Source organism: Danio rerio, chromosome 7 (genome assembly GCF_049306965.1).
Source record: "Danio rerio strain Tuebingen ecotype United States chromosome 7, GRCz12tu, whole genome shotgun sequence".
In the NCBI taxonomy this organism is placed as follows: Eukaryota; Metazoa; Chordata; class Actinopteri; order Cypriniformes; family Danionidae; genus Danio; species Danio rerio.
In genome coordinates, this window is record NC_133182.1 from 66001727 (window position 1) to 66013978 (window position 12252).

The 12252-nt window shown below is 35.9% G+C and overlaps 1 long non-coding RNA gene across 1 annotated transcript; it reads left to right on the forward strand.

Annotated features, from left to right (window-relative positions):
* Positions 1-595: 595 nt before the first annotated feature.
* On the forward strand, positions 596-6954 carry LOC141375228 (uncharacterized). Its single transcript, XR_012382924.1, has 7 exons — positions 596-686; positions 2168-2676; positions 2766-2876; positions 3064-3197; positions 3268-3419; positions 4024-4087; positions 4201-6954. It is a non-coding gene; the product is annotated as an uncharacterized lncRNA (long non-coding RNA).
* The last annotated feature ends 5298 nt before the right edge of the window (positions 6955-12252 follow it).

Consider the following 12252-nt stretch of genomic DNA (forward strand, 5'->3'; position numbering starts at 1 on the left):
TATATATGTGTGTGTGTGTGTGTGTGTGTGTGTGTGTGTGTGTGTTATGTATATGTAAAATGTGAGTATGATTATATTGTTATGTAAATAAAGTAGATAAAAAGTGCAAATTTACAGATTTTTTTTTAAATGAATGCAACTGAAAAATATGCTTTAAATTAATTGAACTCATATGTATATATGATATATATATATATATATATATATATATATATATATATATATATATATATATATATATATATATATATATATATATATATATATATGTATATATTAGAATTTAGAATAAATTAAAAAGTTTACTCATCATCTAGTGAAAACTGTGTAAATTCTAAAAAAAAAAAATACTTTGTTAGTTTTGATAGTTGTATGCATACAATATTATTGCCAGTAATTGCTAAACTTTTTTTTTCCTTTTCTAAAAAAAAAGTATTGATTGAAAAATTATTTTTTATGGAACTGTAGAAGACTTTTCCTGGCTACGACCTTTATTGCTCATTGGCTTAGCTTTCATGACATCACACTAGGTGGCTGAGGCCACACCCACTGGCTCTAATTACCATAAATACAGGAGCTAAAACACTGCAGTCTTACACTCTGTGTTGCTGCAGAACTATACCAATACCATTTAACCAGACATTGGATACCCATTTTGCTGAGAAAACGACAGAAAAAGCTCAGAAGTAAGAATTTTGCTTTTAAAGGGTCATGAAACACCAAAACACATTTTTTGAGCTGTTTACAGTCATATATGTGTCCCACACTGTTAAAAACACTATTAGGACACCTATATTTCACTAAAAAGTGTAAATTGGTTGTTTTTGCGTTATTTCAAGCAAATCGTACTTCCGGTTTGAAACGAATTTTTGAAGCTGCGTCACGGTCATTACATAATAGCGTGTTTTCCAGCATGCAGACTGGACGTCTGTACCAGGGTGTGTCTTATTACGTCTTACAGTGTGATGCATTAATGCATGAGTAAGGCTTGGTTCAACGCGCTCTATTGTGCAAGTTCATTAATATTCATTACTGTCATAGTGTTTACACGACAGAGACGCCACGTTGTGTTGGCAAAACAAGCGTGAAGTGTTGCTTTTATAGTTTGCTGCAGTTAAGTTTTGTTTTCATTTTCTCTCTGTGAGAGCTTATCTGGAGTCACGTGTGGATTAACAGTGTATGCGACGCTCGACAACAATAACTTACGTGTCTAAGGAGGATTATTGTTTACCTGAGAGCTGTTCTCATCTGCAAACGAAGAGATCCGGATTCACTTGTAGTCTTCTCTTAATAAAGACGCGGCTCTAGTTGCTGGTGATTGTTCTGTCTCTACAGATTTGGTTAGTGAGCGACCAGTGCTCTTTGTTTATTCAGTTTGTTCGTATCGAACTAAGTTAACTATTGCACCGAGTGTAAACATGTTAGCACCACAACCAAACTTTAACCTCGTGTAGGGTTTTTACCGCATTTTGTGACCGGAATAACACACGCGGCTTTCTGACACTACCTGCCGAGTGCATCTTAGTTTCCGGGAAATGCAGAGGTTTTTTTTCTCTCATTCGCCGTGCGGTATCAAACATTGCATGAAAAATACACGCTTAGAGCAGATCTTCGAATCAAATATCTCGTTTGTCGCGAAGGGCATGAATGAATTCCCTGAATGAAAGAGCCAAACTGCAGTTAAAGTCCAACATTTAATAATTTGGCAAATAATTCGACTACAGATGTCCATGTAGGTTAAAATCATCACTTTCTCCTGTGTGTGTGTATTTTGACTCTGAAACTCGCGCGTGCCCAAATAAACACTCCCACACCCTCCCACTTTATTTCCTCCGACACTCCCCCCTAAACAGAGCTGGACACGCCCACTTTTCTGACTTTTTCCAAAGTAGAGGTGTGAAAACACCCTGCTGAAACGAGGGGGTTTCATGGCCTTTTAATATATATATATATATATTCATTTCATCTGTATTTCGATTGCTATTTTAAAATGTAGATTGTGTTAAAGCAGCTTAACATAGAAGTTCTAGTAAATTGAAACTCCAGTTTTTAGAGTTGAAGTTCAGTTCAGTATGGTATATATTTAATTGTTTAGCCTGTTTAAAGCTATTGTAGACTTCAAAACTAGCTTAAATCTATTCTTAACTTCAATAATTTATTTTTACAGGTCTGCTGATCGCAGCATTGTTTACTGTTTGCTGCGGCAGAAGCCACAGGCATGTATTTCAGTTCACCTGGCCAGGGTGTGCATGACAATCAGCTCACAAGATGAAAGATCTGAGGAGCTGCTAAGAGCAAAAGCATCCCACAGGAGTTAAGTGCTTACCTGCAGGACCTGGGACTTCAACAAGCTTTGTGAGATCTTGCCTGATCTGGGCTGCCGACTGAGTATGGTAAAAGAGCTCATTCAGCAAGGTTGTTTCATCAAGAATCAGCCTGATGAATCAGAACTGGTCTTGGACAATGCAGACACCACCACAACTGCCACTCCTACCAGCACTAAAGACTGGCAAAATGTTTTGAGGGCCGGCAAATCTGGGTCCTGAGGATCTTCTCTTGAAACTACAGATAGGCGGTGAGGCCTTGGGTAGTGAAAAGGTGTTCTACCTCTATTACTGTGAGGCCATCCTGCTCTAACATCATCACCAGAGCCCAGCCACAGTGAAAGGCTTAACGGTAAGCTAATTTGTTGCAGCAAATCAGCACTTGTGATATACTGTAATGTATTTTACATTGTTAAATGGCCTAATTTCAATGTTTTCCAGGAAGCAGAGTGGGTGGACAGAATTCATCATGGTGGCAGGGTTTTGACTGGCTTCCACAGCCACAGTAGCAAAAGCCAGCAGACACTCGCCTTAACAGCCAAAGAGGAAGCAGTAAGTCCAATCTTTTTACTTATCTGTTGTTTCATAATACATGTAATCTTTAAATATATTTATCATTAAATATATAATTAAAGTAATGTTGTTTTTTGTGGATTGTCACCATTTTTTATATTAATAAGAGATTAATTTTGTTTAAAAACACAGTCATAGTCTATAATGGTCTTTCATCTGTGCACAGTGGTTTCAGGTGTACTTCACTTTGATTAGACTGGAAAACATTCAGCCTGAAAAATACTGCAGTCATTTCTTCATCTCATCGTCTGGCGAGGCAGTTAAGAATGTTTCAAAGGACATGGAACGCCTCCATGAAATGTACATGCCTACAAGTAGACTTCAGATTGTGGTATTAGCCATTTCATGATTAACATTTTCTGTTCCCCAGTTCAGGGTTAAGCTACCCTTGGTGAAGAGCTGAAAAACCCTCCCAGCACCATAGCAAGAGGCCATATCTGCTTATATGCTCAAGCAGCATTGCAGAAAGCCCCAGCCTCAGGATATGGTGGACACGTCTGTGCTGTTGGACTCTTTAGCAGGGTAGAGCTCCATTTATTTTTTATTTTTTTTATTTATTAAAATATTAATTTAATAGAGCTTATCTGTAAAATTGTTAAACCAATTATTATTATTTTTTTTTAGATAGTGTTTACATATATTGTTAAATAACATTAATAATATACAGTTTATATTGTCATGGATCAACCAAATTAATCTCACATCAGCAGAAACCCAAAGTTTTTTTAAATTATTGCCAGCAAACAACAAAATAAATAAATAAATAAAAATGTAAAACTCTTCTGTTCTGTTAACATGTTCAGCAGATCCTACTTTTTTCATTTCATTTGATTCACTTTTATTATTTTTTACCTTATTTATATATTTTTACTTCTGATGATAAGGGCCAAAGTGCTGCCACCAACTCTTCAGACTTCACTACATTTCTGTCAAGTTTTCCTGTGTCTTGTGATGGTCAGCCTCCGACCAAAAAACAGCAGATCAGTGCTGGGTTTTCCAGAGACTGTGTGTTTTATGATAGTTTAGTTTAGTTTTAGTTTATTTGTTTACAGGGTCAATGCACATTAATAAACATTACTGTAAAATGTGCCAGAATTAGCCAAGAATTACTATCTTTTATCCATAGACCCCTTACAGAACAAATAAGTGGCGGAAAACTCAGTTTGACCAAAGACAAGAATATCTGCTGTGTAAGTACTCTAATCCTTAAACACACTTTCACTCAATTCAATCAAACACAATTCACTCAAACATGTGCATACAGTGAATGTGATGATGAGTTTTCTTCTTTTTCCTCTTCCAGCACAATTCACACATGGCAAGCCTTTAGCTGCAAAGGTGGGCATCCAATCACCCTAAGCCTGAAGACATTGTCAGGTTGTGGAAACCAGCTTTCAAGACCACCAGTGAGTTGGGTAAATTCATTCATTCATTTTCTTGTCGGCTTAGTCCCTTTATTAATCCGGGGTCGCCACAGCGGAATGAACCGCCAACTTATCCAGCAAGTTTTCACACAGCGGATACCCTTCCAGCTGCAACCCATCTCTGGGAAACATCCACACACACATTCAAACACACACACTCATACACTACGGACAATTTAGCCCACCTAATTCACCTGTACCGCATGTCTTTGGATTGGGGGGGAAACCAGAGCACTCGAAGGAAACCCACGCGAAGGCAGGGAGAACATGCAAACTCCACACAAAAACGCCAACTGAGCTGAGGCTAAAAACCAGCGACCCAGCAACCTTCTTGCTGTGAGGCGACAGCACTACCTACTGTGCCACTGCCTCATCCGAGATGGGTAAATATGTAATTAAATCTGTCTCAGAGCAGTCCTGGAAGGGCCTTGCCATTAAGAACTTTGGTCCTGCACAAGGTCTAGGTTGGTACATGTTTATTTATTCTTTATTTCCTTATTTTTCTATTTGTGATGTAGAAGCTGCAGCAAAGTGTACAATTAAACATGAAATGTCCGGGTCTAATTAAAGGTGTAATGTACTTTTAATCACAAGTGTGGTTGCAAACAGACGGTTTTGCGAAGGTGGAATTGTTTGCGACCTTCATGGGAAGGTAATTACAGCCGCCGAAGGGAAAGCCATGATGCAGGACATCCATAACAGGACAGTCTACATGTTATTTTTTTAAAGCTGGACAGAGAAACCTGTGCATCGAAGCACAGACTTTCTCGTGCACGTGTCACCCTGACAAAGACACGATTGGCAGACGGATAAACCATTCTTCAAAGATGCAAAATCTGAAGCCCTTTCACTGTGTGCTAAAGGTTAATGGTGAGGACAAGGATGTTGTACTCTTCAAGGCACTGCAGGACATAAGTGTGGATACACAGCTTAAAGTTAATCGGTCAATGTCAGTCACGTCTGTTTGTTGTGTGTGACACCACACATGCGCCATTTGGTAGTTTTGTTTCCATGAGCAACCAGAGACAACTAGAGAGAGAAACATAACATAAAGGAGATGCAACCCATTAAAATGCTCAAGCTGGAGAATCACAATGAGAACAAAACTTCACCAATTGACAAAAGTGAAGGAAAAATATAACTAAAAGATAAACCAGGCTTAGTTGGGCAAGACCATTTCTCCTCTGGCCAAACTTCCAGTGCAGAGCTGCAGTCTAGGCGCAAGAGGATGAACACTGGACATCCATCGTGGAGAAGCTGCAGGTGTGAGTAGGTCACCAGCAGGTGTAAAGGCTGGCCCACAGGATCAATGAGGAGACTCGTCTGTCACTGGGGTTTTTCAGGAATCATACTCTTATACTCACCACTCTTATACTTATACAGAATCTTATACTCACCACTTCTCCAAGACCACCACAGCATCAGCCCCGGATACAGCCTTGTCTAGGATTATGGAACCTTGGGATACTGAAAAGCAGAATAACAGACTAACTAATGAAAAGGAGTAAATGCAATGATAGAAGAACTTGAGTAATAGGATCATATTTCTTTGTTCTACAGAGCACTCTAACAGCTTAATTTTAAACCAGCTGAAATTTGTTGATTAGGCCAATAGGCAACTGCCTAGTGATGCATCATAAAAGTCTAACTGAGGGGTCATGAAAGCATGAATAAGCTTTTCCAAATCAGACATTAATAGCATATGTCAAAGTTTGGCAACATGTACATTAATATAGAATTAATATTAACATGTCATACTGCATATTATCAATGTCTGAATATACATTGTTTTAGCTTGAATATTATTAAATGAGAATGAGTATTTCTAATTATGTATTACAGTTTTTGCTTTTTTTTTCTCATAGTTACATCTCATATTTACAGTTTGGCACGTTTGTATCCAAAGAATTTTACAAATATAAACAAAACATTGAATCAAAATAACAGAATAAAAATAAATATTTCAATACTTTTTAATTAGTCAAATACATTATAGAGCACACAGAGAAGGAAGAAAACATTAAAACAATTAACTTTAACTACCCTGCCAAGAAAAAAAACAATTGGGAGAAATTTTGGTTTGCAATTCCTGATTTCACTAGTTATTTTTTTCCCAACTTCTTACATTTAAAATCTTTTCATGTCACACACTTTCTGAAACCTGTCACTCAAAATGCAAAACTACACAGCAAATCTCAGCCTTGAACTCAACTGCGTATTTATTTATTTATTTTTTCAAAACTCTACACACAACTCTCTACCTAAAACATAAACATCTAACAGGGACTGCTTTCACACGCAAAACAGTGTCACCTTTTTTTTTCAAAACTCTACACATTTCTCAAAACTGCAAACACAAAATGTAAAATGCCTCACATTTCCTTCAAAATCTAACACTGCATTCAAAATGCCATAGCCACAAGTCAGAATGAAGCATTTGCATCAAATGGCAAACAAGTATTTCATAATATTAAATGTTTGGATACAGCATGTAAACAATGCTGTTCTAAATCTAAAGTTCTCTGCTCTTTTGGCTTATATCTACATTTCAATACAGTGTTATACAGTGACAATAATCTGCTGAGAGGAGTAACAGGTACACTGTAAACACCAATGACAAATAATAATAAAAATAATAATAATAATTAGGCCAAACAATTTTGTTTATAGCATAAAAAACAAACATATTGTACAGAAAAGAAGAAAACTAAAATAAATAATAGAACATATGCAAAGCAAAAGTATGTTCTTTAGAATACAGTAAAAACACTATTGTATGTGAAGGGAGTCTCAGTGGGAAGGAGCGTCCATTGCCTGGAAAAGCATCATGTGGGCAAAGGATTAGTCATCATGCATTTTACAGTGCTAGGCCCAAAGAATTCTGCTTTTCTTGCAGTTTTTTTTTTTTTTTTTTTTTGGATTGCTCAAGCACAATTTCAAAATGGCCTGTGTTTTTACATTTGCTTTACATTTCCAAACACAGCCAATAAAAAATGCACACATACTCTCCTCAAATGTTATTTGTCATTCACCTTTGTCAATGTGAGGCGAACGTGCTACCCACTGTGCCACTGCGTCGCCCGCTTGTCGGCTTATTCCCTTTATTAATCCGGGGTCACCACAGCGGATTGAACCGCCAACTTATCCAGCTAGTTTTTAGGCAGCGGAAGCCCTTAGAGCCACAACCCATCTCTGGGAAATCTCCTCCTGATATGTAGTTTTACAGTTTTTTTTTCTTCTTTTTTTTTTTGGATTGCTTACACACTAAAATTAAAAGTAGTACATTATTAGCAAAAACCTTACACTCAAGAAGCAAAATATCAGCCCATATTTGCACAACTTTAAGCACATCATCAACTTTATATTTGTTGCAGAACTCTACACAGAGTGATTTGCATAACACTAAACACACTTAACATACATTACATACAAAAATCTACCATGAAGTCACTTCCTTGCAATAACAAAAGAACTGACTGTCAAATTACCACAACGTCCAACCAATTGGTTCAACACAATCATCAGGTGTGCAAACACTTGTTTGCTTAATTGTAGACACACCAATCAGGTGTTTAAGCACTATTAAAAGCAGCAGGTGGCTTCATCGGTCTTCAAGCAAAATGGAAAGAGATAAAGAATGAGTAATCCAATCAAATCAATCTAATGCAGGGGTGCTCAATCCTGTTCCTGGAGATCTACCTTCCTGTACAGTTTAGCTCCTACCCTGATTAAACCCACCTGAACCAATTAATTAGGACCTGAAATCCACTTGATAATTACAGACAGGTGAGTTTGATAAGGGTTGCAACTGAAATCTGTAGGAAGGTAGATCTCCAGGATCAGGATTGGCCAACCCTAATCTAATGCAACACATTGTTGTCTGAGACAATGTGTCTTTTCACTGCTCTGGTTCAGAACTGGTTTTAGCAACATCCACGTTTGTTTCGCCATCGTTTCACCATCCTATATCTTCCACCATACTCTCCATTCCCTAGCCCTGTAAAATATATATATATTTTTTTTAGCATGGCTGGGGAAGGTATATGATCTCCCTCTTCAGGCTGAGGTACCCCTCATCCAAGCCATGGAGGCCTGTGACCAGATGGAGGTAGCAGGAATACAAGGATGGATTCCTTATTCAAAACATTTCATTACAAGGTGTCTTGCTAATGACAACATTGTCGATGAAATGATGTGGCCAGATACAGGCAGGCAAATAGATAATGGCCTGTTTCAGAAAGGAGGTTACAGTTTTTCTTGTTTGCTTTGACCTGGTTAAAGAAATTAGAAATCACTCCACTTTCCTCATCACTATCCCAGCAGAGCAGAAGACATGCCTTGCATATGTGTAAACACTTTCTCATTGGATTGACACATTTTCCCCAACATTTTTCAAAACAGTTAGCACATGTCATTCAAGCAGTCCAAACTCCACTGTTTTAGCAATGGTAACAAAACAAAAACCATATATTCCAACTATTAGAAACTATCAAGATTAGTATGAAATCACTAAAGCAGTGGTTTGACACTTCTTTAAACAAATCTTCAATTAGCAATCAATCTGCAAACCTTCAAAAAAAACAGGTGGCTGGTCTGTGTTGTTCTTTGCCAGCATGGTTGGAGGAGGTCAATAGTGGCTATGTCTTCTACTCCGATAGATTTGACTGTATTTTGGTTTACATGTGTTTTCGCTAATATTTAAAGTATTTCATTATTTTTGTCTGTTTTGTTTATCAACTACATTATTTTAGTTTTCAGCCATGGCTTGTAAAAAATAAAAATAAAAAAATGTCATGAATTCAATATAAATGTTAATAAAGCATTTCTTATTCTGGATCCGATTCTTTGCAAGAAGGTAAACTTGACAGCCCAATTAAAAGACTACAAACCGCACTGGTAATAGGCTACAATGACAAGCAATGGTGCACTGATTCACACTGAGTTTTGTATTTTGTTGTCTATTGTGTAATGATTGATTATAAGAGCTCGTATATTTGTTTGCAAGTTGTGTTGTTTGAAGGCAAAAATAGCTATTGTTGCATATTTTAAATGAATAAATTGTGTCATTTTGACCATGAGCGCTGTTTAGACCTGTGTGTTAACTGTTTTGAAAATGTGGAGTTTTAGTTGATGGCTGCATTAAAGCAATTAAGAAAAACTGTAAGTGAAAACTCAGAGTATTTTAATCTTAAAATGAGACAAATTGAGTTTTCCATTTTAAAATGGCAGGTTTGTTAAACTGGAGAAAGCAGAGTATGTCAAGCCTGCTTCTGAAAGAGAGGTAACTTAAACTCAAGAGTCAGTTACCGTGGTAACTTGCTATGTGAACCTAACCTGTTCATGAGCAGGTTTTAATCTCTAAACTCTGAGTTTCTGTCAGTCTCCTCCCCCTTTTAAAGATGATTTAATTTTCATTTTGAAGAAGCACATTAAAACGATTGATGGAATGTCATGATGCACATAACTTTTGAAAAAAATGCATAAAAAATACCTGAGTAGGAAAAAACTTTTATTCGATAGAAAAGATGCCTCTAAACAACGATGAAAACACTTTTACTAAACAAATTCCAGCAATTGCATTGAAAAAGGTTTGTTATAAGAGATCATATGATAATAAAAATGAAATGACAAACCAGCAGGCCGAGCAGACTGTAAAACATCTCAAATGTTGTTTTGGTTATTCACTTTAAAATGCATTAATCGTTTCAGTATTAATGTTATTATATTATTAATTATCTCCAGACCATCTGTTCTCAGCGTCCCATGGCTTCAAATGCCCCCACGTGTTCATTGTGTGTCAGCATTGTCTTCTGAGGTGCAAGTACATTTATTAAATAAATAAAAGATTGACACAGCTTCTACTACCACAGTAAATTTTGTTTTTACTCTTGATGTTTGGCGCCCGTTTAATCAGGAAGTGATGATTTTGTTCTCTTTGACTAGTTGGATGGAAACACTGTATTATTCACACATCTTTCATGCGTTACTCCAGTTTTGCACATAAATTTAATTAACATATTCGGATGGAAACATTGCTATTGCCAGTATTTTAGTCACACAAAGAACAAAGTCACGAACAAGAATGGCTTGTCCTTTTAAATAAATAATTAGTTTAAATACACTGACCTTCAACTGGCACATGTACTGTTAGATTAATGGGATTATTATTCTTTCTAAAAACTATTGTTTAATTCTGCTTACATAGCCCTAAATGTCATATCAACCTTTTATCACTTGATCAATAAAAAGGCAGACACACAAGTGCACTTTTAAATCTATTAAAACTGATCAATATTTATAAAAGTGGAAAATTTCATAAATATCACACCTAACAATACCTATTTTATTAAACTTAAATATTTAAATACTTTAAATCTACAAGTACGTGTTAACTTGAGCAGATATTTTTCCACGCTAGCTGTCTCTGTTTCTCTGATGCAGTGGTGTTGCTTTTGAAAATATATGCTCATATTTGCTATGACTTTGCAAGGGAAGGCAAGGCAAGCTTTTTAAGATGTTGCCATAGTCATTTGTAAAATCTGCGCTCCATTGATAATGCCTTTTTATAGTCATGGTGTGTGCGCTTAACTCTGAGTTGGTCTACTCAAAGTTGATTGACCCAACTCAGATCTGCTATTCTGAAACCGAATACACTGAGTTTTTAATCTCTCGGTAAATCAACTCAGAGTTCAAGTTTAGACTCTGAGTTGGTTGAACCTCCTTACTGAAACAGGCCCCATGTCTAGTGTTGATTTTTGTTTTATCATTATTTATTTATTTTTTAATAACAGTAAACTTTAAGTACAATACGTAAAGTGCCTTTTTTTACAGTACTATTAATCTCCATGTCAACATTTTGGGCATTTTGAGAAATAAATGAGTTTCTTCAGTTTGTAACATTGGTCTTGTGTAGTGTTTGGTGGGTTTACTTTATATTTTTACTTTGTTGATGGTAGCCTACTCTAATCATAGGGAAGTAGAAGTGCTAAAATTGTTTTAAGTTTATCACAGCAGAGTGTAACTCGCGTACACAGTAAATAGTAAATGTGAAACGTTTGTTTCTTATGATAAAAAGTGTGTGTGTGTGTGTTTGTTTTTTTAACGTAAGTGTATAATTTTTACAAGAGTGTTTAATTATGCAAATGATCTGTAGTGTTTTGCTAATTGGGTGTGTGGTTGTGCTACTTGTGTATACTGTTTTAAAAATCGTGCTAAAACAATCCAAAAAAATGTAATCTTCAATAAAAAAGTTTACAGTAGTATAGCTATAAATATTAGTCTTAAATAAATATGTCTACAGTAGCTATAAAGATTAATCTTCAATAAATATGGAAAGCAATGTATGGAAGAGGAAGAATGAAAGAGGATGATTCGTAAACAGGAGACGGGGTATGGGCGTTTTTTTAATATTGAAATGTAAACATTAGCAGAAAGCTGAATAAATAAGCTTTACATTGTTGTATGTTGTGTTAGGATAGGGCAATATCTAGCTGTCAGTCTTTCACTGTTTGGTGAATACAGTATGTTTATGTACTTTATATAAATAGCTCTCAAAACCTGATTATATCAGTATTAGTCAGTTAGAAATGATACCAGTGTTTAAGTTGAGATCAGCCGTGTGTAAATGAAGCAAACAGATTTATATTGAATGAAGCGTGTGTTCCATTGGTGTTGAAGTTGTGTTCTTATATGTTGCTGTAAAGTTTTGAATGAACAGTTTAATTTAGCAAAATATCTGATGTGTTCTGCTGTCTGAGTGTGGATGTGTAAATTCTGTGTAGTGTTTTGACAAAATGAGCCTAAATTTCAAATTTGTGATTAAGCAATCATAAAGAAACTGTATTTATTCAACTGTATCAATTTATTTATTTATTTATTTATTTATTTATTTATTTATTTATTTATTTATTTATTTAATTTAATTTAATTTA